A 25954-nucleotide genomic window follows, 5' to 3' on the forward strand; every position below is an offset into this window, starting at 1 on the left:
AGAAGATCGTTTGTTTTGTATTCCCCCAAGGGAGAGAGGCCCAGGGCCTGAACAAAGGGTCCCCAGTGTTACCATGTCTACTTGTTTGGTCTCTTCAATGTGTCTGGTGCATGGGACTCCTGAGGGAGAGAAGACTCCTGAGCCGTAGCTGTTCTGTCTTCCTTAAGTCTCTTTCAAGATTATAGCACCATGCTCAGCTCACCCAAACATTCATCAATTGTCTGGGTATAGAGAGTATGGGGGGGGGGGTGGGGAGCCACAGTTCTTCTATCTTCAGGAGATCCCATTCTGTATGAGAGAGCTAGAAACCATAGAATACCTTCATTCTAAAGGATCTGAGAGATCATCTAGTCGAACCCCCTCATTTTACAAATGGGAAAATTGAAACTCAGAGGAAGTGACCCAAGACTGGAAGCGAAATCTCCTGGCTCCTGGTCAACGACATGAGCCACTTCACAGCATTTGTCGTGGAGGGTGCATGATCCCTGCTCTTAGGAAACTTCCAGGCAGGTATAAAAGGCCTCACGGGTAGCCGGTTGTGAGGGTGGGATGCTGGGAGCAGGCAGAGTGCAGACCCCAACACTCCGTTATGGGCAAACACGGGACAACTGTAGAGAGCATGTGGGTGAGGGGCGAGCAGTGATGGAACACCTAATGGGAGCCAGGCGCTAAAACTGTGGCCTTCACCAAATGTACACACGTCCCTCCCCACGCCATGTATGAGCTGATAAGATTCTCCATTCCCATGCAGAAGATGAAAAACTGCCGCTCAGGCTGATAAGAGTCAGAGAACCCTGCCTCAATCCAGGCGTGGCCGCCTCCCAAGGTGTACTGTCACCAAGTGGCCTCCACTGAAGAGACGCAGGGTTTGGGTCAATGGGATTGGGTTGTGATGGCAGAACGATCATGGGACTGGCAAGGGCAGGCCTGGCTTTGTATCTCAGCTATATCGCTGTCATTCAGTAGCCATGGGATTTCAGGAAATTATTAAACCCTCCTCAGGCTCAATCTTCGGTAAAATGAAGTTAAATCGGCCCCCCACCTACCTTACAGGCTGAGAGTCTTAACCAAGGTAACATGTAAACTGTAAAGAAAGCTTTGTGTCAGTGAGAGGGAGCCCAAGACTCAGTATCTTCTGAGGACTGACAGCCATAGCATTGGAAGGACAGGGGTACCAGTCACATTGTGGGGAGCCGAGGCTGAGGGCTCTGACATGGAGCCAGGGCCTGTGCTTCTGGGCTCCATTTTCCATGCTGTTAAATACCCTATAGCTAAAGCTTTTGTCAAATGACCAAACTCCATGGGAACATTTGCTACTCATGGTGTGTAATAAGCTTCTGAAGCCAGAGCTGGCTTCTCCCTTGTACAGAGAGGTCACCACTGCCTGTGTCTGGCTTAGCAATCTCAGAGCTCTCAAGAGGAAAGAAAGCCACCACACGTCTAACAGTGGACGGTTGGGAGTCCGGAAGTGGATTCTGACTCTGCCACTTGCTAGCCATATGATCTGAGACTCTTGAACCCTACTTGCCTCATTTGTAAAATGGTAGAACACTAGAAGTCCTCTCATTAGATGGCATTGAGACTAGTGGTAATTAAGTTATCTTAAGTGGTCAGCATAAGCAAGAAATCATAAAAAACAATACATAGTTACTTTAAATGTTAATTTTAAGGACCGGTATAGGTCAATCTTTTTTTTTTTTAAGTTTATTTATTTTGACAGAGAGAGAGAGAGAGAGTCAGGGAGGGGCAGAGAGAGAGGGAAAGAGAGAATCTCAAGCAGGCTCCATACCACCAGCACAGAGCCCAGTGTGGGGCTCGATCTCATAGATGGTGAAATCATGACCTGAGCTGAAATCAAGAGTCAGCCACTTAACTGACTAAGCCACCCATACACCACCCACCCCACCCCCCACTCTTTTTTTGTATAGGCCAATCTTTTGATGTAAGACCAGGCCTTTGGGGTTTGCTGATTGGATTCCAAGATAATTTTCTTGCATGAACCATGCTAGCAATGCATAATCAGTGTTTACTTCAAAATGGGGCAAGAACTCAAAGACTCCTGGAAAGAAATATGACTATAAAATTCTTTGAGATGCTTACGACTTTATTTCTAAGATTTTACCATTGTCTCCCTCACACCTAATTTAATGGCAAGTTTGGAGGGACTCACTTTTACAAGCATTTCCAAAGTCTTCAACCCAGTTGTATTAGTCAAGGAAACACTATTGGCTCTAACAATCAAACCCAGAAATGTATAATGGTTCAAGAACAATAGAAGTTTATTTCTTATTCACATAAAGACCAAACAGTTGTTCCTAACTGGTGAATGACTCTCCTCCAAGCATGATTCAGGAATGCAAGCTCCTTCATTTTTGGCTCTGCAATCTTCAGCACGTGGCTTGTTTTGGGGATGACTCAAGTGAGAAGCAGGGAAAGGGTGATGAAGGCACGCCTACTCCTTAACTACCTCCGCCTAGAAGAGATGAGTATCACCTGGCTCACGTTCCATTGGTGAGAAGTAGAAATATGGCCCCATCCAACGCAAAGGCATCTGGGAAATGCAGTCCAGCTTTTACCCAGGAATCAGAGGAGACAGGTTTGTAAGGGCTAGGCAAACCTCTGCCATATCCACTATCACAGAAACAACTCCTTCTATCTTTGCACCCATATTCTGGTTTTTTCGTCAATGCCAAGACTGATTTATGTAATATGTGACTAAATGACATAGTTACAATGATAAGAAAATTACGAGCATCAGTAACAAAAACAATTTGGTAAGCACAGCTCTATTGATAAAGCAGAAGTGTAGAGCATTGTAGACAGTGGCCGGCCTTGAGCATTTTATGTTCCATGCTCATCACTCATTATGTTTTATGGAGGAAACAGAGAACAACAGTTAATTGGGTTAGCGAATTAATTTAGTGCAAGTCTACTAAGAGACTTTCTACTGTTCCTATTTCATAGGGTTGTTGGGAATATTAATGAGATAATCCATGTAAGATGCTTTATATCACCTTATATCAAGAGCAAACCTTGGGGTGACTGATATTCTGGGCTGGATAATCCTTTGTTGTGGGGACCCGTCCTGTGCATTGTAGGCTGTTAAGCAGTATCCCTGGCCTCTACTCACAGGATGCCAGCAACAGCTTCCTGGTTGTGACAACTAAAAATGTCCCATACGTGGGGGACATGTCCCCAAATGTCTCTTGCAGAGTAAAATCACCCACGAGTGTGACTGTCTGCTTTTTATGGTGCCGGGCACTTAGCAGTAACTGAATATGGTTTGATTCCCTTCTCTTCTGGATCCCCCACGTCCACACCTTCCACCCAGGATTCCTCTGCCTCAGCAACAAGACAATGAGTCTGTCAGAGCAACAGCCCTCTTGGCTCAAAAATGCAAAAGGAGGGTTAATTCTCTGCTGAATTCATGGGCATTTTACCCAATTTCTGATTGCTCTTACAAGGGTACTAGAAAATAAGATTGCCCTCTGACCGTGAAAATAGTAAAACTCATACACAGAGAATGTGGGAATAAACTGAGATGGTTTCTGGAAAGTGTGACTCAAGAGTTTAGAAACACCCTGGACTCTAATCAGCATAAATCGGGCGTAATTTCAGAAAAATAAAATTGTAATTTGTTGAAGGTAAACTTAATCAATTGTACCCGGTTCAAAGAAAGACGGTGTGACAGAAACAGGGAATGACCTGGTTTTGTTTTGGTTCTTTATTCTTATAAACTGCCAAAGGAAACATCCTGTACCCATCCATTACTTAGGATTGTACATGGGTAAGTATTTCTATAGTGTAAATTCCTAGAAATGGAATTATAATGCAACAGATATTACGTATTGCCTTCCCAAAACTCAGTATTTATTTACCTTTCCATTCCCACCAATGATATATGTAATCACTCATTTTTCAAAAGCGTTAATTATAAATCATTTTGCTTTTTAACTTTAGTGAATGTGATGAATAGAAAATAGTAAATCAGTCTTAGTTTAGTTCGCTGGTGAGATGAGTTTCCAAGTTGTTTGTGTGCTCTCTTTTTTTCTTTTAAGCAAGATTCACACCCAGCACAGATCCCAGTGAGGGATTTGACCTCACCACCCTGAGATCAAGACCTGAGCTGAGATCAAGAGTCAGGTGCTTGGGGCGCCTGGGTGCCTTAGTTCGTTAAACATCCAACTCTTGATTTCTGCTCAGGTCATGATCTCAAGGTTCATGAGATGGAGCCCCACATCCGGCTCAGTGCTGACAATGCAGAGGCTGCTTGGGATTCTCTCTCTCTCCCTCTCTCGCTGCCCCTCCCACACATGCTGTCTCTCTCTCTCTGTCTCAAAATAAATAAATAAACTTAAAAAAAAAATAAAAAGAGTTGGATGCTTAACTGACTGAGCCACCCAGGTACTCCTAAGTTGTTTGTATTCTTTCATAAATTATCTTTTTAAATAATTAGACTTTTTCTTATTCATTACAGAAACTTTTTACATAGAATGGATGGTAACCTATTCTCTGCTTTACATGCTACAAATATTTTTTTTTCCAGTTTGCTTCTTGTCTTTTGATTTTGTTTATGACGTCCCAATAGAAGAATGCATTTTACAATGGAATGCATCATAACATTTGTTTATAGGGTATACAGTGGAAAGCTCTCTGGAGGGGCCCAAGTCCCCTACTTTTCAATTATATGCATTTCTAGTTGTCGGGATCCCTCTCTTTTTCTAATCAAGGCACTAACTTGAGGCCCAGAAAGGGCATGGCAGAGAAGTCAACTGTTGCAATTTGGCAAAGTAAATTAATAATTTCTTGATATGGCCCCTAACAGCTCAGAACTCTCGATACTGGCACAACAGAAAGGGCATCCCATAAAGGGGGTGAGTACATAATTGCCCCATGTGCTTTCAGCTGGACAACCTAGACTGGAGTTTGTCCCTTTCTTGCTACACTCTGTGCATGACTGCAAGAAAGACCCAGCACGATCCGTTAGTCCAGTGTGTGCAGCTGTGAAGTCCTCCAAAGCTTTGACCTCAGGGATCCAAACCACATCTAGGTCCCAAAACAGTAACAGTGACAGTACTCAAGGCCGTTGGTCACCTGTCCTGGAAGGAAGGGATGTTCACACCCCCATTGCACTTCAGCATGAACCCATATCCCCCTCAATCCCACAGCCATTCTGTGTTTTGTCAGTCCATTGATTACAAACCCTCTTCCTTATACTACCTGATGTCTTAGTAAAGCACAGATCCCCAGATGTGGCGCCATGAATGATACAAGTGTGCTTGTACCGTGGTCTAAGAGTATGCCATATGGGTATTAGTGTTTTCTATCTGCGGTAAAGTTCTAGAAGCACTGTAAAAATTCATTTGATTGTAAGAAGTAAAATTCACTCAGACTTAGCAAAAAAAAAAAAAAAAAAAAGAGGAATTTATTGAAAGACTACGGAGGAGTTTCATAAAACCAAGGAAACAAAACAGGAAACACAAGTGGGCCTCAGAGAGGATGGGAACTGGCAACTTCTCTCTTTCTCCCAGTCCTACTCCCTAATAGACCTTTTCTATTCCACTTGCTTGTTACACCAAACACAGCTACCTCAGACCTCAACTTACGTAACTTCTCACTTCCAGAAAGTTTAGCATCTCTGAGCCCTCTGTTTCAAAATCCTGAGGGAAGCAATCTAATTGACCTAGCATGAGTCAGGTGGCCGCTCTAGCCATGCCTGGTCCAAAAGGCAACGACGAGGGTCAGGGAGGTTCGTACGTCACCAGCTCCGCTTAGAGTGTTAAAAGAAGACACAAATGGTTAGGACAGGTGTGGGCAGAGCAGACCAACTGACCCATTTTTCTGCCATGAAAGTTTAGGAATCTGCCACATTGAGGCTGCTTCCTAAGCAGTTTTTTAAACCCCAGCCACCTTTTTTTTTTTTTTTTTTTAAAGTAGGCTTCAGACCAAGCATGGAGTCCAATGTGGGGCTTAAACACACAACCCTGAGACCAAGACCTTAAGATCAAGACCTGAGTCAAGATCAAGAGTCAGACCCTTTACCCACCAAGCCACAAAGCCACTCCTGAACTCCAGCCGTCGTAATTGTGTCCATGAAGGGTAGAAAGGGGACAATGACAGTCTGAGAAACTCTCTGCTGGAGGGAAAGATTAATATTGAGTAGGTAGTGTCTTGATGGCACCAGTCCTGGGGTGCCCAACAATTTGAGTCTTTCCATTAGGGCGAATTTGTTGAAATTCCTTTCGATTTGTCCTGACTCTCTGGACCTCTTTTATCTATGGACTACAACCCTGACATTCATGGACAGGGTCAAGCATTTTTTGTGGGAGGAGTGGGAAATGCCTGGATCCCTTTCAAAGCAATTACTAGAATAAAGTTGTGGGAGTAACTACAGGACCTAAGGTCACCAGGAAACCGAGTGGGTACCACAGAGTAACTCATCTCTGAGAAAAGGTACTTCTAAAATGTAGATTCCTGGGCTGTAGATTCCAGATCTACCAAATGCACCAAATATATTTGCACTTTGACAAGCTCCCAGCATGAGACTGCTGTTCACTGAAGTTTGGGAACCTCTGCCCTAGAACCTGAAGCTAGGGCTCCTTGGAATGAGCTGGCTCCCTCATGCACTCAGGGTCTCGTACTCATTTGCGAACGTGGTGTTTCTTCCCAGAAACATGAGCACGGACATCTACACAGAAGAGGTGTGTTCTGGGGCGTCTGGGTGGCTCAGTCGGTTGAGCATCCGACTTTGGCTCAGGTCATGATCTCGCGGTTGGTGAAATCGAGCCCCGTGTCGGGTTCCCTGCTGTCAGCCTGTCAGCACAGAGCCTGCTTCAGATCCTCTGTCCCCCTCTATCTGTCCCTCCCCCACTGGGGCTCTCCCCAAAACAAATAAATATTAAGAAAAAAAAAAGGTGTGTGTACTTTCAGGGGCTTCATGGATTCCCTGAAGCTCTTCTTCAAGCCCAGACTAAGACCCCTCCATTGGAGAACACAGGGACCCTGGAATGTCTTGAGGAAAGAGGAAGAGGCTAAGAGAAGCAGTGGAGGAAAGCAGATCAGGGAGGAGAGCCAGTTATATAAATTCATTCAGATTCTGGAGTCAGGCGGCACCTGGGCGGCTCAATGAGTAGTCCAACTCTTGATTTTGGCTCAGGTCATAATCCCGGGGGCATGGGATCAAGATGCACTCAGAGGAGCCTACTTGGGATTCTCTCTCTCTCTTTTCTTTCTTTATTTCTTTCTTTCTTTCTTTCTTTCTTTCTTTCTTTTTTTTTTAGTTTATTTACTTATTTTGAGAGAGACAGAGACAGTGCGAATGGGGAAGGTACAGAGAGAGAGAGAGTACCCTAAGAGACTCCATGCTGCCAGCTCAGAGCTGGACGCGGGGCTCGAACCCACGAAGACGCGAGATCAAGACCTGAGCCGAAAACCAAGAGTTGGATGCTTAGCCAACTGAGCCACCCACGCACCCCGGGGTTCTCCTTCCCTCTGTGGCTGGTGAGTGCATGCACACATTCTTTCTCCCTCTAAAAAAAAAAAAAAAAAAAAAAATAGAAGTTAAAATTTAAAAAGATACAAAGATTCCGGAGTCAGGAAGGTTTTAGTCCCAACCCTGGCTTGGACACTCACAAGCTGTGTGACATCAGTCAAGACTCAGTTTCTTCATCTGTCACATGGGAATAATAATATGTCCTAACAGGATCGCAAAGAATTTTAAGTGAGATAATGTATCTCAAGCACTTGGCATGATAAGTGACCCCTAGTTGATGATGAAGAAGTGATAGCTATCGAATCTGTAGGTCTGTAGGTCAGTAAGTGACCAGGTTATCCTTCTGAGGAATAAAGACCAACAACTGAGAAGTTCACAGCAGGAATACAGTCCTGGAGACAAGACAGCTAAGAGGAAGGTTTCTGCACTAGCATTTCCACTGGGGAGAGGCTTTTCTCACTATTGTTACAAAAATCAGCATGCAAATGTGATGAGCAAGGAAGCAACAAAGACTGTGGATAAGGAAACGCGATGAGAGCACAAAACCAGAGAAAAATAGAACGAATACAGGAAAGAATCTAAGCCTTTAGAACTTTAGCTCCGAAAGAGGCCTCAGGAATCAGCTGACAAGCCCATTATTAACAGAACCTTCAGATCAGCCTTTTTTCCCACATCTCTTTACATTTTGCCAAAGATAATATTCACTTTGACGCTGCAAAGCCTTAGTTTGCTTTTTGTGTTCCTTCTCTCCATAATTGAATGTTAGGCCATCCTTTTGTTATAGGCAAATTGGGCTGACAAAAAGAGCATTATAAATCACGAAAATACAAACAAATTCTCCCAGCTCTGAAATTCTCCTTCTGGTTGAATGGTTGACATAAATAATTCAAGGGGGGGGGGGGGCGCGGAATTCCTCGAGTGCAGGAGGGGACAGAGTTCTTTCTTCCATTGTCAGAAAGAACTGTCTTCCCGCACAGCATGGGGAGGGAGTGGTCCACCGCTGTCTAAGGAAGGTGACGCACTCACTGGAGCCTCCTTCCAGAGAGCTGGCCACTGGGCTGAAAGCCAACCACTCTTTCCTGAAAGCCTTGGGTAGGTGGGGGTGGAGGTTGTGCCCCAGGTGCCCCGCCTCTGGTGTAACTTGAGAACTTTGAAAGCCAGACAACTAAATTCAAGGGCTTTAGAGAGCCTGGGTAATGGGCCTCCAAGGGCCAGAGCCCAGGCGGGAAGCTCAGTGACAGCAGATGTGGTGCCTGAGCGCTTGAACTTGAGTTCCTTGCTGACGACACCGTAAGGGCAAGCCTTGCGGGAACCCTTCCCTCTGCTTCTTTGCTGACGGAGCCGGAGCCGTCCTGGAACCAGGACGAGCCAGGTGAGCCAGGGCCATCTTGCCAGGGCCTCTTTAGAAAGGTCCAATGGGGGGCGCCTGGGTGGCGCAGTCGGTTAAGCGTCCGACTTCAGCCAGGTCACGATCTCGCGGTCCGGGAGTTTGAGCCCTGTGTCAGGCTCTGGGCTGATGGCTCGGAGCCTGGAGCCTGTTTCCGATTCTGTGTCTCCCTCTCTCTCTGCCCCTCCCCCGTTCATGCTCTGTCTCTCTCTGTCCCAAAAATAAATAAACGTTAAAAAAGTTTGAAAAAAAAAAAAAAAAGAAAGAAAGGTCCAACGGGACTTGCCCCTACTCCATTCTCATCCATCTGGAAGGGATTCGAAACAACCGCGGAGTCAAGGAAGCCAGCTTTTGAAGTCGGGCTGTTTCAGCAGCCACACTCTCCATCACCATCAAGGCTTCATTACTCTCCTCCCCAGGCGAAAGCACGAAGCCGACCATACCTTCCCCCACGCAGGCCCACTTGGGGGGTGGGGGAGGGCGGGGGGAGTCAACACTCTTAAGTCTCAAGGCTTACAGTGAGTGCTGAGAACAGTACCTGGGGTCAGTGACTTTCCTTTAAGAAATGAAACCCGTCAGGGGCGCCTGGGTGGCTCAGTCAGTTGAGCATCCGACTTCGGCTCAGGTCATGCATGACCTTGTGGTTCATGGGTTCGAGCCCCGTGTCAGGCTCCGTGCTGACAGCTCAGACACAGCCTGGAGCCTGCTGCGGATTCTATGCCTCCCCCTCTCTGCCCCTCCCCTGTTCACACTTTGTCTCTCTGTCAAAAATAAAATAAAACCATTTTTTAAAAATTTTTTTAAATGAAACCTGTCAAGTGTACATTGTGCTACTGATCTCCAAGTGCGTGGCGTCACTTATTCATTTATTTCAAATATAATTGAGCTCCTACTCCGTGCCAGGGGCTGGGTTAAAAGCTTGGGGAGGCTAGATGAGTAAGACATGGCTCCCACTCACATCTTGGCAAGATAGACGCTCCCAGCTTACTCCAATACAACCAAGTATGAATTTGGTTTCATCTCTGGGGCAAAAAAGAGCCTAATGGTTCATAGAATCTAAGAAAGGATCAAAAATGAAAACATGGCAAGGGCTAGGAGGCCTCAAGAACAGCCGGAACCCGGAATTTGAACACGGTCACAACTGCCTCCCTTTCCTCTCTCTGCTTGCGCCCCATCATCCAACTCGTTCTCCCAATAAACACCAAGTCCTGGCCACCGGCAAGAAACTGTCCTGTCCCTGGGCTTAGTGTTTTCCAAACTCCAACACCTGAAAACATGTCATTCTTTCTTACTTTCTGTTTGAAAATTCCTGGGGAGCCACCTTGACTGATCCATTTTGTATCAGATGGCTCGTCTTAGGTGAATCATCAGGGAAGATAATACGCCCCCACCTAAAGAAGCCATTTACATGTCGGGGCTCGGGGCAGCAAAATAAAGGGGGAGGGGAGTGTCTTCAAACCAACCCCAAAAGGTGTGACATCATTTTCGTCCCCGGCGCCCAAACATTGCATCAGACATATTTATGCTAAAAATAGCGCATTTATATTTATATCTGTATTTACAACAATTTGTATCGACAACCCTACTCCTGAGGCACTTCAGGGAAAAGGGAAGCAGGTCCGGCTGCTGGAAGTTTTGACAACAGTGGCTGTGTACTCAGTGGCACAAGAAGGGCTAACGTTCCGGGTTAGGTTCGTTGGCCCTCGCCGGGTTAGGTTCGTTGGCTTGGGCTAACGCAAGCAACAGCAAAGAGCGTGCTGGAAGGCTGGGGGCAAGGCCACCTCTTTGCACGACTCCAGAGAGAGCATGTGAATGGTGCCCCTGAGGTCGTGCACTGTCACTGCTCTGATTGCAGGGGAGCTTCCAGAAGGAAGAGGGAGACTTGGGCAACTTCACCCGAGAAGGGGACCTGGGGCCATCCCCACCCAGCAGCACAGTTTCCTACCTGTTTCCTACCTGTTCACGCTGGTGCACTTCCTCTCTCACCTCGAGAATGTACATTCAACGTGAGAGAGAGTGACGGCCTTTAAGGATAACCTTGAATTTGTTCTGATTAGTCGCGTAAACCCTGCCCAATATTCAGATTAGGAAGAACGCATGACTCAAGATCAGCCAGTCCTAACCGCCATCCATCTTGTCGCCTGGGACGCGCCACTGGGTGCCCAGGAGAGACGCTCAGGTCGGGCTTGGGTCCAGTGCCTAATCGGTGGGGAGAACAGAACTTAATCACATGGAACAGCAGTAAGCAGGTACTTCCCTGGAGGCCAAGGGAGGTGCTGGGAGCAGAAAAGGGCAGAAGGGATGCTCAGGGAGGCAAAACAAGCAGATGCCTGTTCCCCTGGCGTCTGGGTGTCCTGTCCATCCCGAAGAGCTGGCACGCCACCGTCCTCGCCCTCTGGTGCTGCTGACCGCGGGGGGGAAGGCTGGCCAGCCGCAGACCTGACCGATCACGAAGCAGCCTCTCGGCCAGTTCTCCACAGCACTTGTCAGGACAACCAGGTCCACGGCGGTCAGGTGTGAGAGCGAAGAAAGAGATCTGTTACTAACGGTGCCCGAAACGCTTTTGGAGGAATTTACCTTTTGAAAAATAAATTCGAGCAAATTCAAGACTAAACCCTCCATCACATCACTCTGACCCCCTCCCCCTCTCCCCCCCCCCCCGCGTGTCACAACGCTCAGCAGGGGGTGGCAGTGCCACGGAAGGGGGGAGGGGGGGAAGGGGGGAGGGGGGAGGGGTTAGAACTAGAACACAGACCACTGCAAACAGCGTGCTGCCATCCAGAAGCAACTGCCACTCCTCCACGTGAAGGCGCGGGCCGTGTTGCCTCCCTGTGAAGTCGGGGCGGGCAGGGCCGGCTCGGCTGGAGTTGGTTCGTAGGTGTGGGTCCTTCGTGCGTGCACCATCCAACACCCGGTTATGTGGCCCAGACGAGGGAGGGTCTGGAGGACGGGTACATGGACTTGTCCCCAGCACCCTGGCCTTGCCTGGGTCGAGGATGGCAAAGAGAGAGGAGACAGGACAGGACGCTGCTCACTAAATCATTGGCTTGTGGTGATCAGATTCAATGCCACACAGGAAACACTCGGAACAGTGGGTGGTGTCACTTGTAGAGTGAAGATACAAGTTCAGCTGCTGTAACAAAAGTTATAGTCACAGTGGCTTAACCAAGAGACAGGTGTTGGGGCGCCTGGGTGGCCCGGTCGGTTGGGCGTCCAGCTGCGCCTCGGGTCACGGTCTCGCGGTTTGTGGGTTTGAGCCCCACGGCAGGCTCTGTGCCGACATGACAGCTCAGAGCCCGGAGCCTGCTTCGGATTCTGTGTCTCCCCCTCTCTCTGCCCCTCCCATGCTCATGCTCTGTCTCTCTCTGTCTCTGAATAATAAATAAACATCAAAAAAAATTTTTTTTTTTTAGCCAAGAGAGAGGTGTATTTCTCTCGCCTTTCCCGTGAGGGCACCACCCAGAAGTGGCAGGCATCCCTTCCGTTCCCGTCCCACTGGCTAGAACTTCATCACGAGGCTGAAGCGCGCCGCAAGGGAAGCCGGGAGATCTAGCCTTGCTGCCCCACTGAAATTCTGAAAGGAGGAACACGTATGTCTCGGGGCCCTCATCACGCCCTGCTGTGCTACTCTGCTGTCTCCCCACACACAGAGCCAGAACTTCCCAGAGTCCAAACCCCCCAGATCTCTCGAAGTAACCCAGCAATATGGGGAAGCTTGGGGCACTTGAACAGGGGACAGTGCTGGGCTGGGGGACACCACAATCTTCTTTCCTCAGCCTTTGCCCACGGAGCTTTCACATGCACCTGCTTTCCGTCCCACCCCACCTTCTGTGGTCCCTCAAGTCAGGGGACTCCCAGCCAGTCTCTTTGTTTCCATTCTCAGCCCGGGTTCCCTTCCAGGCCCCCCCATACCGCTGGAGAATCCCCAACGCAGAATGGGAGCTCAGACTTTCCTGAGTGGCGGTATATCACAACAGCCCCTTGGAAAGAGGGTGTCTCCTGCAGTTACTGGGACACGAACACTGGACTCCCAAGCACCCGGGACCCCTCTCAGATCCAGGGCCCTCCTCCTCACGGCTGCACACACTTCTTCCTCTTCCTCCCTCAACCCGGGAGGAGGGGGCGGTTGTCTTGGCCTCAGCATCTGCTAAGAGACAACTGGCCCGACCTAGGACAAGTCCCTTCCCTTCTGGTGGGGCCCAGAGGGGACAGCGACCCTTTCACCAGCACACATTTCCCTTCCATGGCCACTGCCCCCAACCTCCCTGGCTTCTCAGCATCCTCTAGCAAACTCCCCCTGCCCCTGGTGGGACTTCCCACCTGCTCAAATGTACCTCCACCTTTCTGGAAGGGCCGGCCAGGCCAGGCAACCTCCCTGCCCAAGCCAAGCCTTCCTAATGACCCTCTGAAAGAGGAAAGCCAGCGAACAACCCCTGTTCTGCTTTGATGAGCTGACCCTGCTTTTTCCAGTCACAAGGGCAGTCTGAGGCCGATTTTTCCATCGGGGAGAAGGGCGGGAGTAAGGGCAAGGCGGGGGCGGGAGCAGGGGCGCAGGCTGCACAGCCAGTCTGCCTCCCGCCTTCTTTGGTTGGAATTAATGGGTGCCTTGAGCTAGAGCAGATGCGGCCGGTTCTGAGAGCTCGGGGAGAGAGGGAGGGAGAACACATTTCTTTTTAATGGGAAACAGATTTGAGAGGGGGGAAGAAATGAGAATTATAGAGGAATGAAACCCCAGAAATCCCAACGGAGCAGCTGGACACCTGCCCAGCGTGGCCTCCCACGACAGGCCTGCCCCGCACCCCTCCCACGTCCCCTCCTGCCAGCCACAGGATCGCACCTCCGTGTGCACAGCCCCGTCACTGGCTGTTTTTCGTTCCGTCCTCCCACTGGCCCTGCAAGGCTGGCTGATGGGAATCACTAGCCCACTGGGTCAGGGAGCCTCCTAACACTCTGAGAGATCAGGGGATGGCTCAAGGTCAGCACCGAAAGGAGGGGGAGCCGGGGGGGGGGGGGGCTGGGCGGGGGCTGAGAGGTACCTGCAGGGAGGATCTCACCAGGCACCCCCTTCCCCAGTCTGCCAGGGATTTGCATGGATTTGCTTAAGTTATGCAGTGGTACAGACTCCACCTATATTTAGATGTCATGAAATAACGTTCTCCTTTTTAAAACTGAGACGGGGGCTATTTTAAGGCAGCCAAAGGTTACCTATTCGTGGACCATATACATGCAAAGCTGTATGGAGAATTACGCAGTTTCACAAACAATCCTACAACCACATGGGAGCCCAGAGAAGAATCTTTTTTGTCTGCCACCGCTAGTGGAGAGAGCACCCCTGCCCACTTTTGAAGGTAAGACACTGGCCTCTCTCCCCCAAGCAATTAAACCCTGGGGCTGTCGTATTTGCTGTTGAAAGAAACACTGGCTCCAACCTAGGGATCAAGGAACTCAACCATGGGAACAAACGCCAGTTGGGATTTGTCTGCAAGAAATGTAATGACTTCTCTAGTCCATTGGCATCGGCTTTCGTGACGTTTGCAGGTGAGGGCCTACTGGGTGCCAGGGTCACAAACCGCTTGGCCTCAAAGTTCTCAAAGCAGATGCAGAAAGGGATCGTATCCCTGTAAAATGAAACTCGGGAAGTCAGAATGATGTACAGGCACGGTGGGAATACCGAGGAGGAACACTCGGCCCAGGGAGTGAGGTGGAAGTTCAGGGAAGATTCCAGAAGGAAAAAAAAATAATAAAATAAATAAATAAATAAATAAATAAAAAATAAAACACTGATCAGAGTCTGAAAGGATGACGGAGCATTGAGGGAGGGGGCTCCGAGGAGGGAGGGTGTGGTGACAGGGGTGCCGCTGGAGGGAACAGCGTCAGGATGGTCTCCAGTCAGGAGACCCAGGGGGCGGGGTTCGGGTAGCCTCCAGCTGAAGAGGGCCTCCGTGTCTGCTAAGGGTTTGCATGTTATCCTTTGGGCAATGGCGGTTTTCAGGCAAAGAGTAATTTGATCACCTTGAACAAGAGTGTTCCTGGCAGTGCCCTGGGGCCGGCAGGCTGCAGGGAGGGAGGCCAGGGAGAAGGTTGAAGCAAACATCCAGCAAGGTGATGAAGGTCTGAACGAGGGTCCTGTCCGTAGGGGTGAGGAGGAGAGAGCAGGTCTGAGAAAGATCTCGAAGGTTAATCAGAAGCACCTGGTAAGTGGGTAGATAAGGAGGGACAATAAGAACGATAAGAACGAGGAGAAAGGGACATGGTGGGGGCCAGACGGACTTTGTTCTCCCGGTTGGTTGGAGAGATCTGGAAGCCAGAAAGGATGATGCCGTCAGGGCGATGGGAGAAGGGCAGATTTTTTTTTTTTTTTCTTAATGGCCAAATGAAGCTGTTAGATGACCCCTCGGGCTGAGGAGCCTCCCCCGATTGGAGACTCTGTAAATCCAGCTGCTTTCAAGCTCCGGCCACATCCTGCAGCCTCTTGAGGATTTAATTCAATTCAACAAATGTTTATTGAACAGCTAGTCCTCATAAGGGAAAGGGGAAGAGATGAGATCTAACAATTATCGAGTACTTAAACTGTGTTAGCAGAGTGTTAAGTGCATTTACGTGTAATCTCATCTCCAGTCACGGTCCCCTCAGCCCTGAGAGTCAGGGTCCTTTACCTGCAGGGCCCCCGAGAGGTCAAGTGATTGGTCCAAGTTTAGGTGGCAAGGAAGGGGTGGGGCCTGGCTGCAAAGCCCAAAGTCGTGCTGGAGCTCTGAGACCCATCGTTCCTCAGTGAGTCCAGGAGGTTGCAGTGACTGATGCGCAAACTATTTTAAGCAAAAAAGGGAATTCACTGGCTTCTTTAACTAAAAAAGCACATGAGTCAGCTGGCTGCAGGCACAGTTAGATCCCAGAGCTCAAATGATGCTGTCAGCTCTGTCTTATTGGTGCTTATAAATGAATAAATTCATCTCTCTCTCATTTACGTCCATCCCGGCTCATATATAAGGCGGCGTGACGGTTTGGGGCTCCCGCAGGCTGAGTTCAAGTCCTGGCTCCGCCACCTAACTAGCTGGGTGACTTTAAACAAATTGCTTACCTTCTCAGGGCCCTTGCTTCCTCATCCTGTAAAACAGATAAAACAATAGTGACTGCCTCATAGGTTCTTGCGAGGAGTTAATACGATTATCTCCACAACGCACTTGGGGTAGGTTCTGGCACAAAGTCAGCTCCCAATGCGCCAGCCTTTATTTTTCTGTCTCTGCTTCTTTTGAGAAGGCCTCATTCTCTCTCGTTGCAGATAGTTTCCTCCACGTGACCCAGAAAGATGGCCACGGAAACCCCAATTTACAGCATCCTCTCGGCGCCCAGTCTCAGAGGAAGAAGGCTTTCTCTGTGTATGCATGTAGCAAATCTCAAGGCGGACCCCGACTGGTTCTGCTCGGGTCATGTGCCATCTCGGAGGCTGGAGATGGAATATTTTCATTGGCCAGACTGTACCCGACTGACTTTGCACCATGTGAGACACCATGCTTAACAGCCCCACTGGGTCATCCAGAAGTAGAGGGAGGAAGAGTCCTTAAAAAGGTGGATGCTGTGGGGCGCCTGGGTGGCTCAGTTGGTTGAGCATCCAACTCTTGATTTCGGCTCGGGTCATGATCCTGGCTCATGATCCCAGGGTTGTGGGATCGAGCCCTCCGTCAGGATCCACGCTGGGAGTGGAGCCTGCTTGGGATTCTCTCTCTCCCACTACCCCTCCCCTGCTCATTCTCTCTCTTACACACAAAATTTAAAAATATTTTTTTTAATTTTTTTTTTAACGTTTATTTATTTTTGAGACAGAGAGAGACAGAGCATGAACGGGGGAGGGTCAGAGAGAGAGGGAGACACAGAATCTGAAACAGGCTCCAGGCTCTGAGCAGTCAGCACAGAGCCTGACGCGGGGCTCGAACTCACGGACCGCGAGATCGTGACCTGAGCCGAAGTCGGACGCTCAACCGACTGAGCCACCCAGGCGCCCCTAAAAATATTTTTTTAATAAAAATAAATTAAAAGCAAAAAGATGGATGCTGTGAAGAAAAAATAATGTACGTCCAGTGTTCTGCTCTAATAACGTATATCCAGTGTTCTGCTCTGAGTGCTATTGAAAAGGCGTGATGAGAAGATGGGTGGGCACAGCCTCCTCTCCGTGAGAACTTACGACAAAGTAGGGAAGATGAGGCAAAGACACATACAACCCCACCAGAAGGCCGATGTTGTGGATTGAGTGCCGGTGTCCCCCCAAACTCATGTGTTGGGATCTTTACCCCCAATAGGATAATACTAGAAGGCAGGCATTTGGGAGGTGGGGCTACTCCCCACCTGGAGACTACTCCCTTATAAAAGAGGCACAAGAATGCTCCCTTTGCCCTTTCCGCCATGTGAGGTTATGGCTGGAACCCACCATCCATGAACCAGGAAGCAGGATCTCACCAGACACCAAATCGGCTGGCACCTTGATTTTGCACCCCCCACTCTGCAGGCCCGTGAGAAATAAATGTTTGTTGTTTAAGCCACCCAGGGAATGGAATTTTTTGTTACAGCGGCCTGAACGGACAGAGACAGCAGAGGATGACAAGTACTGTAAGAGAAGGACAACTGAGATTCCCTACAATTTTCAGGAAAGAAGAGATCATATCTTGCTGGGTGAATCAGCACAAGTCTTATGAAGAGGGTAGCGACGGAGCTGAACTGTGTGAAGTATGGGTGGGATGTTGGTTCAGGGGGATGGTGCCCATTCAATGTGAATAATTATGTTGGGGAAGAAGACCACCTAATCTGACAGCGGAGAGTGTGGTAAAAAAGTGTTCTTGAGAGGTAAGGCTGGAAAGCTGAGCTAGCAGGAGCACACAAAAAAGTGGGCCAAGGTCAAGAATGATTAGATCAGGGGGCTAGAAAAGAAACAGCTATACATAGATATTGAATTACTGAGATTGAAGGCAGGGTATGCACTCACGGTGTGAGTCAGATGCTGAGGTCATTTAGAAAGTCCGGAGTTATGAGCACCATCAGCCAGGGTGGGGAAAAGCCAGGATAAGCAGATGGCCAGATGTAAAAGATTTTTAAAGAGAAATCTTAATTCTTGATCGCCAATACCCTCCAGAGACTTGTACGTGGCTCTTGTAAATTAATCCAAGGGAAGTTGACTTTCTATGGGTAATCTTATATCCACGATAGGTACGCAATCATTCATTCATTGACTCATTCACTCATGCACTTAACATTTGTTGGGCATTGTTCTGGGCTCCAAGGACACAAATGAGTAAGACTTGGTCCCCGACCTCAAGGAACTCACCATCTGGTGCAAGCTACTACTTTCTCATACTTGCCAGTTGCACACTGTATCCTGATGATCTGTTATGTAGTTGGCTCCCCGCTGGACTGGGCATTCCAGTCAATAAATGTTTATTGACTGATTAATTGTATCTACCTTCAGTCTCCACTTGCACCGAGAGACTTTAATGAAATAGTCTAATTTCAATTACGTACTGTTGTGTGCAGAGTCTGGAAGTTGTAAGAGGAAGCGAGGAGGAAGCTGAGCCCTCTTCATGACAGAAGCAGCCACTGCCCTCAGAAAATGCCAAGAAAGACCTGGTTCTATCAGAGGAAAAATTGAATTTCATTTGGGGAAAGGGAGGGGAAGGATCATCTGAGATGGAGTTAACAATAGAAGGGGGTGCAAATGGCCCTGTGAAAGGGGCCAGCAGAGGGACTGAGGTGGGGGACAGGGAAGGGGGGGGTAGACATTGGAGGGTGGTAATGACCTTGCAGGGAGCTTGGACACAGAGATCAAAGGGAGGAGTTTGAGCTTCAGGCAGATGACTGCAAGTTAGGAACAGGTAATGGGCGGGGGAAAAGAGCTGAGTGGAGAATTTTATTGTAACACGAATGGAAGAATAAAGACAACCAGGAGTTCTTTGACACCCTACCCATGAGGAAGCAGTGACTACATTGGCCAATGGAATACAGCCGAAGGGATGTTATATCAGTTCCAGGCCCAGCCTTTAAGGAGACTGGGGACTTCCTCCTAGGTCTCCTGGAGCCCTGAGCAGGCCTATCTTCAATCCTGATCACCTGTAGCTTGCCACCACTGAGATCCCAGCATCTCTCAGTTGAGCCCAAATAGGCTACCATAGACCCCAGTACTGGTGTCCTCCCCCACCAGCCCCATTTCCCAGAGCTGCAGACCTTTTCTGCCAGGGTAGCCTTCACTTCCAAAACGCGCCCCCCCCCCCCCCGCCCCAGGAGCGATTCTCTTGCATCCTCATTGGGAACCCATCCAATCCTGCACTTGCCACAGATGTTCCATTTGACTTCTCTTAGGGTAGCCTGAATCCGCATTGTTTCCGTCCCCTACCACCTTAACCCCTCCTTGAACACATATTTCGAGACAGACTGTGGCAGGATCCCCAGATCAGTCCCGGTGCCCACTTCCGAGGTGACAAGGAGCTACAGGTTGGCCCCGTTTCCTCTGTCTTCGAACCTGGTGGCACAGGAGTGGTGCACTGTGTGAATTCCAGTTGTTCCCCAGTGACTACTGTATGCCTTTAACCTTCCTTTGACCCCTCGCTTCTCTTTCTCCGTTGGTTCCTATCCTGGTTCTTCCCCCAGAGAGCCCTAATCCCTCTGCGGGACCCTAGTCTTCAGTGATGAATATTCTTGAAATGGGTAAAGCCAAACCGCATGACGGAAAGCCGAAAGGGGAAGAACGGTGCCCCCCAGCCATGTGCCTGGCCCGGTCTTCCCCTCAGCCCCCCATCTCCTCCAGCAGTTTTTCTCAGACAGGAGATGGAGGTAACACTCATCATTAACAGCTCATCATTTCCCAGAGTGCAGACTAGGGCCAGGAGGGCACTAAACACCTCCCCCACGTCATACACTTGGGAGAACTGAGACTCAGAGGAGAAATTCACCCCGTCCAAGGTCGGAAAGCTGGTCACCTCCTAACTCCCAATCTGGTTCACTCAGAGCTGTGCTGTCTTCCCATGTCTGACAAAGTCACGCATTATATCAAAGGAAGCCCCATGGTGATATTTAGGAGGAAGAGTTTACAGAGGGTCAGATTCTGAACTTGGTTGAGCTGAATAAAGCACAGCTACGCTTACTCTCCAGAAGTTAACGTCCCAGTGGGAAAGGACAGTAATTCAATGTATTAAAAAAAAGGTTTTCTTAAGCACCAGCTATGTACAAGATATATATTCTGTGAAGAACGTGAAAATTGGTGAAACATGGTCTCTGACCTCAAGAGCTTATGATCTAGCAGAAGTAAGACATGCACGCACGAAGCCCTAAAGAGTAATGAAAAACCAGCACGTAGTAAGGAGCGTGGGTCACAGGGGGTAAACGCCAAGAGAGGTTGAGAAGACCGGGGTGTCTCCACATCTCCTGTGGCCCAGCCTCCCTGTTCCAGAGGAACCGCCCACAGGTGGATACGAGGGCTTTTCCGAGATGCTTTTTGAGGCCCTGCTTCCGAGATGCTTTTTGAGGTGCCTGGGAAAGCCCACTTAACAACTCCAATAACTGCCATGGAGTGAACAGCGTGCTGTAGAGCACAGAACCAATTAACACACACGCGCTCCTATCACAGATCTTTTTTCAAGAAAACGTGGAGACCTACATCAGCGTAGGAAAGGCGGGCTAGAAAGATAAAGACTTAATGCACTGGGGTGAGCGTCTACAGTGAAGGGCTAACAGGAATGAGGGAAAATAATAAAATAGAAGACAACACAGGCCTTCCACAGACCAATGACTTAAGGAATATGATTAGCTCTGGGGCGCCTGGGTGACTCAGTCGGTTAAGCATCCGACATCGGTTCAGGACATGATCTCACAGTCCATGAGTTCGAGCCCCGCGTCAGCCTCTGGGCTGACAGCTCGGAGCCTGGAGCCTGCTTCGGATTCTGTGTCTCCTTCTCTCTTCCCTTCCCCTGCTCATGCTCTGTCTCTCTCTCTCTCTCTCTCAAAAATAAACATTTAAAACATTAAAAAAAAAAAAAAAGAATATGACTAGTTCTGTGTTATCTAAGAGAAGAAGGGGTCCCTCTGTGTGGGGAGAAAGTTGAGCTCCAGCAGGAGGTGGACTTTGAATCGGTCAATTACCAACTCCACATTTCCAATGTCCACAAGTTTCTGATGTCGGGGACTCAGCCAGATCCCCTCTCCTGCTGCATGGGTGCCCAGGACAAGTCACCGGAAGCTTCTTCGGACATCAGCGAACCTACCCACTGCCCTGACCCAGTGACTCCTGCTTCCCACCCCCCCTCTTTTCACCCTCCCTCCCTCTTTTCATCTCACAGTCCCAGACTTCCTCGGCTTGGCCCTTAAATTAGGAGAAAAGGAGGCTGGACTGGGCGTTGCCTGTGAGTGCTTGCTGACGTTGAGACGAGACAACCTTGAGTTCAAATCCAAACTCCAGCAACTGTGTGACCTTGGGCAAATAACCTCTCTGAGCTTCATTTCTCCAGCCAATAAAGTATGCCTAACTACACTTACGGTGGCGTTGTAAGGATTCAATTAGCTAGTGCGTCAAGCTCAAAACAATAGCAGTTGGTTGGTTGGTGAAATTCATGGCCCTGGCAGGGATTTACAGCAGCCAGGGCCTGAACCCTCATTCCAGTTTAGACACTGATCTGTGATAGAGACCGGGCCCCTCACTCTTCACTTCCTCTCCCCGGAGCCCTGCTCCAGTCTCCTCGGTTTTCACCCACTCTTGGGCTCTCCTGAGTACCAGCTGTGCCTACCATGGGACCCCCAAGCACGATAGCCTCGGCGATCCTATAAAGTAAGACCGCGCTGAGAGTTGCCCACGCTGAGATTACAGTATTTCCTTCCCCTTGACGGCTGGCCGCCCTCATTCTCTGAAGACGGAAATACAATACTGCAGGGCTGGCCCCTTTTCTCCTTAAAAATGCCAAAGGGAGACGAATGAGCTGGGGGCTGGTGTCTAAATCTGACTTTCTTCTGCGGCACTACTTGATGGGGACTCCAAAGCCATTTGTCACGGTAATGATTGCTGATTCTAGAGCATCATGGTGACTGATGGCCGTGCCACCTAGAGCTTTTTCTTTACTAGAGAGCAGTCGTGCAGAGTGGTGGCAGGTGGGGGTGGCTGAGGGCTTTGAGATGAGACGAGAGTCACAGCGCAGCTTGTTACCAACCCTGGGGCGTGAGGGCAGAGAGGGGTGCAAAATAATAGTCAGCTGAGATGGCTGGCAGAGAAAATTCAAAATCTGTGCGTTTCGGTGGGTTGTTTCATCTGAATGCCTCTGGCACATCCTCTCCAGGCAAAAACATCCCCCACCGAAACGGGGAAAGACATGATAATAAATGTGACCTGAGCATCAGCAGAGCAGTCGATCAGGACGGGGTTGTTCTACATCACCCTCAAGGACAGAGCAAGAGGAAATATGGCCGAGAGGCTGCAAGGTAGATTAAGAAAGGCTTAAAAAAGATAGTTGTCCAGCTACCGAGAAGCAGTGCAGGAGGGACGTTATTTTCCAAGGAAACATCTGGACATCCGCCCCTCTTTTCGATGAAGGAGGAACACCCCTGTCCGAGATGGGGAGGCGGGTTGATAGGTTTTGCTTTGTCAGTTTCTAGGAAGTTCAGGATAACAAGGAGGCGGGGGAGGTTGGGGAGGTTGGGTTAAGTTCTGATGTGTCCCCCGATCACCCGACCCGTGACTCAATGAGTGGGGTGGTGAACAAACCTGTGGAGGTCTGCTCGCCTGTTCTCAAGCTCTGGCGTAAGGTTGGAGTTAAGGGCTGCTGTGGGCTCACCCAGAACCCCGGGCTGTGACTTTATTCGGAAATAAGGTCTTTGTAATTAAAGATCTCAAGATGAAATCATCCTGGATTTTAGGGTGGGCCCTATATCCAGTGACTGATGACCAGATGAGAAAAGGAGAAGACACACAGAGGAGAAAGCCATGTGAAGGCGGAAGCAGAGATTGGGGTGACGCATCTATAAACTCAGGAACGCCAAAGAGTGCCGGCAGCCACCAGAAGCTAGGAGAGAGGCATGGAGCATTCTCCCTCAGAGCCTCCAGAAAGAACCTTGATTTCTGACTCTTGTCCTCCAGAACTATGAGGGAATAAATTTCTGTTTTTAAGCTCCAAGTTTGTGAAGAATTCCAGAGGTGCCCCAAGTGCCCCAGAGTACCACCTAGTTTAATGGCCCTAACTTTAGCGTCTGTAGGGCCTCTCAGCGGAGCATCTTCAGAACTAAGAGCTTCTACTCTGTACCCCCCGCCATTCCTGCTCCCTCATTCCCCACCCAGGCACATACAAGCTCCAACTTGAACTGCCCTCTGCACCCACTCAGTGTGAGCCTCAGGCCAAGCCTGGGGATCGCCTGCCCCCTTCTGCACCATCACGTCTGCTCGCGTCTTCTGGCCTCAGTTTGTCTGGTCCTTCCCAGACTCCCTCCCTCAGAGGCTCGGTGTGAGAGGTGACCGGCCACGACAGATCCCTTGCCTGTCTGACCTCCAGAGCCTGCTTTTCATTCTCAACCAGGGATGGCCGGTCGCAGAAAACACCCAGTGACCTCTCTGGCCTGGGAGAAGCAGGAAACCCCTAGGCAGATGGTTAAGGGAGGTCAAAACCAGTAGAAACTAAGATCCCAGCACTCAAATTAGGGACCTCAGAGAACCCCCAAAACATGGCGTCCATGTGGAGAAGGCACTATTTTATCCATTGTCCCCAGTTCCTCCCATAAAGATACCCGGGAAAGATTCCTTCCTTTAAATGGGGTGTCTGTGCATAGGCAATGTTTGGAAAGAACATTCTAGAGTAGACAAAGGGCCCGATGCTGGCAACCCGTATGACTACACTACCACCTAGGAATAAGTGGATCCCCTGAGTCATTCTCGCTCCCTCTCCCGTATTCTATTCCTTCTTGAAGGACACTTTGCCCTCCTCGTAAGCAGTTCTCAGCCACCCATTGGAGCATCTCACATTTATCACAGTCTCAAAGCTGCTTTGCCCCGCTTCTCAGAGCCGTGGGAGATTGGCTGTCCCAAGACTCGATCCTCCCTCTTCTCCCTGGTGGGCTTCCAGCTCCGTTGCCTGCTAGGGCAGCCCCGTCCTCTCTTCCCCCAGGCTTGAGTCAGGTTGGGGAGACGGTGGGGGGAGGGAGCTGAGAGTGAAGGGGCAGCCAGTGGGGAAGGGCAGCAGGACCGTGTCCTGGAACCTTTGATTCCCTGGAGGCAGAAGGCTAAGCAAATCTTGACAAACACATGCTGGGAGGTGTGGGCCCTGGCAGGCACGCAGGGAGAAGGGAAAGACCAGACTCAGCGAAAGGATCATGGTCATGGCAACCATCTGTTTCACTGCAAATCTGCTTCATTGTCCCTGCCCACCCCCAAGTGTTTGTCAGACTGTGTGTCCCAGTGCTCGGTTTGGGATCGTGGCTACCAGACGCATGGCTGTCTTCCTCCCACCCACAGCTGCTCGGAGCCTGTGCCAGACTAGAACCCTGGCCTCCGTCACTCCCGGTCCAGGACCTTCCTCCACTCCAGCTCCAGACTGACTCATCAGGGGAGACTGGGAGCGCATGGGACCGTAGGGCCCCTCGGCTCTCCTCCTGCCCTCCACCTGCTCCGTGTGCACATCCAACATCTTGACCAGGAAAGGCTGCTCCCTGAGCACAGGAAGGTCCCCTTCCCTGGGGTCCGGGCCGTGCCAAGGGCAGCCTGGGTGGCCACCACTGAAGTTCAATTGCAGGGCTAGGGCTGCATCGGCGCCGTCTGGTTTTGGAAGTGCATGCAAAAATGTCTTCGGCGCCCGCACAGTCCTCAAGTAAAAGAATTCTAGCCCCCAAAACAAGGGACCGGGGATCAGGGAAGGGGCTCATCAGATCCAGAGGCTGACACTTCAGGACAGGCCAGAGGGTTGTCAGGGGATCACTGGGCGTGGGTCTTGCGGAGCCCTGGGGGGCTGGTTCTAGGGGCGGATGCCGGGAGCACATTCCCGACGACGGTGCCGTCGGTCGGGAAGACAGTTTTACTAATTACTAATAAACGTCTTTTGTTCCTAATGAACAGACTCCACCTTCCGCCTCCGACTCGGTATAGTCTCCGGCTTTCTAGGAATGAAGCAGTCCTGAGGCTCCACAGGTGGGGGGCCGGGGAGGCACCCACTCCTCGCTTCCCTGCAGTGCAGGGGAGAACCTGGGAGTCCGGGGTTCTGGTCGGTTTGGGGGGAGGAGGTGTGGGGGTCCTTGCAGCTGCTAGGAAAAGAAGGTGAGGGAAGGGAACGCCGGCGGGAGGGAAGTCCCCCGTGCAGAAAAGGAGAAGCAGGGGTGCCAGATTCCTCCAGAGGGCAAGTTTCTGGAGCCTGGCTCTTGCTTCCCTCCTCCGAGGGGCACCTCTGTTCCCTCACTGCTGCCTGTGCTCCCTCCCGCTTTCCCAGGAGAACGCTGGGACCAGCTCAACATTTTATCCTGAGCTATTTTGAGGGGAGAAGAGGGGGGCTGGCTGGAGTTGGCGGTGGAGCCGAACGACTCCCTTCTCTCTGGTTCCCACCGTCCCCTCCCCCACCCGTGTTTCCAGGTTGCCACGGAAACCGCGCAGCCTATCTGCGGCTTCTGTTTTGTTCCCGTCAAACCCGGGAAACTTTCTAAGGTCTATTCGGTGGGAGCGCTGCCAGAGCCCGCGTCGGCGGGCAAGGAGAGGCCGCTCTGCCTTGCTGCCTCCTGCACGGATGCCCTCCCACACGTCGCACACAAACACACACACTCTCAGGCTCCCGCTGCCCACACACGCCTCAGCTCCAACCGCCCGGCCAACCGAACGGGAGGAGAGAAGATGAAACACAAAATGGGGGGGGGGGGGCGTGGGGGGGGCAACCCCCCCTGCCTGCCCCCTCAGGAGAACCACTTGTGTTGCCATGCTCTTCTCCCGTGTCTCTGTATCCCCACCCCCCCCCCCGGGGGAGGCATTCGACCCAATGCAACAGCTGCCTGTCCCCTTGGGCTTGGTCAGTGCAGAAACAGCTGACGAGTCAGGCTACCTGAGGGCCAGAGGGGGAGGAGGCACCCCAAGGGGACAAAGGGGAATG

This window comes from Herpailurus yagouaroundi, unplaced genomic scaffold, assembly GCF_014898765.1.
Source record: "Herpailurus yagouaroundi ecotype Mexico unplaced genomic scaffold, PumYag 308, whole genome shotgun sequence".
Classification (NCBI taxonomy): Eukaryota; Metazoa; Chordata; class Mammalia; order Carnivora; family Felidae; genus Herpailurus; species Herpailurus yagouaroundi.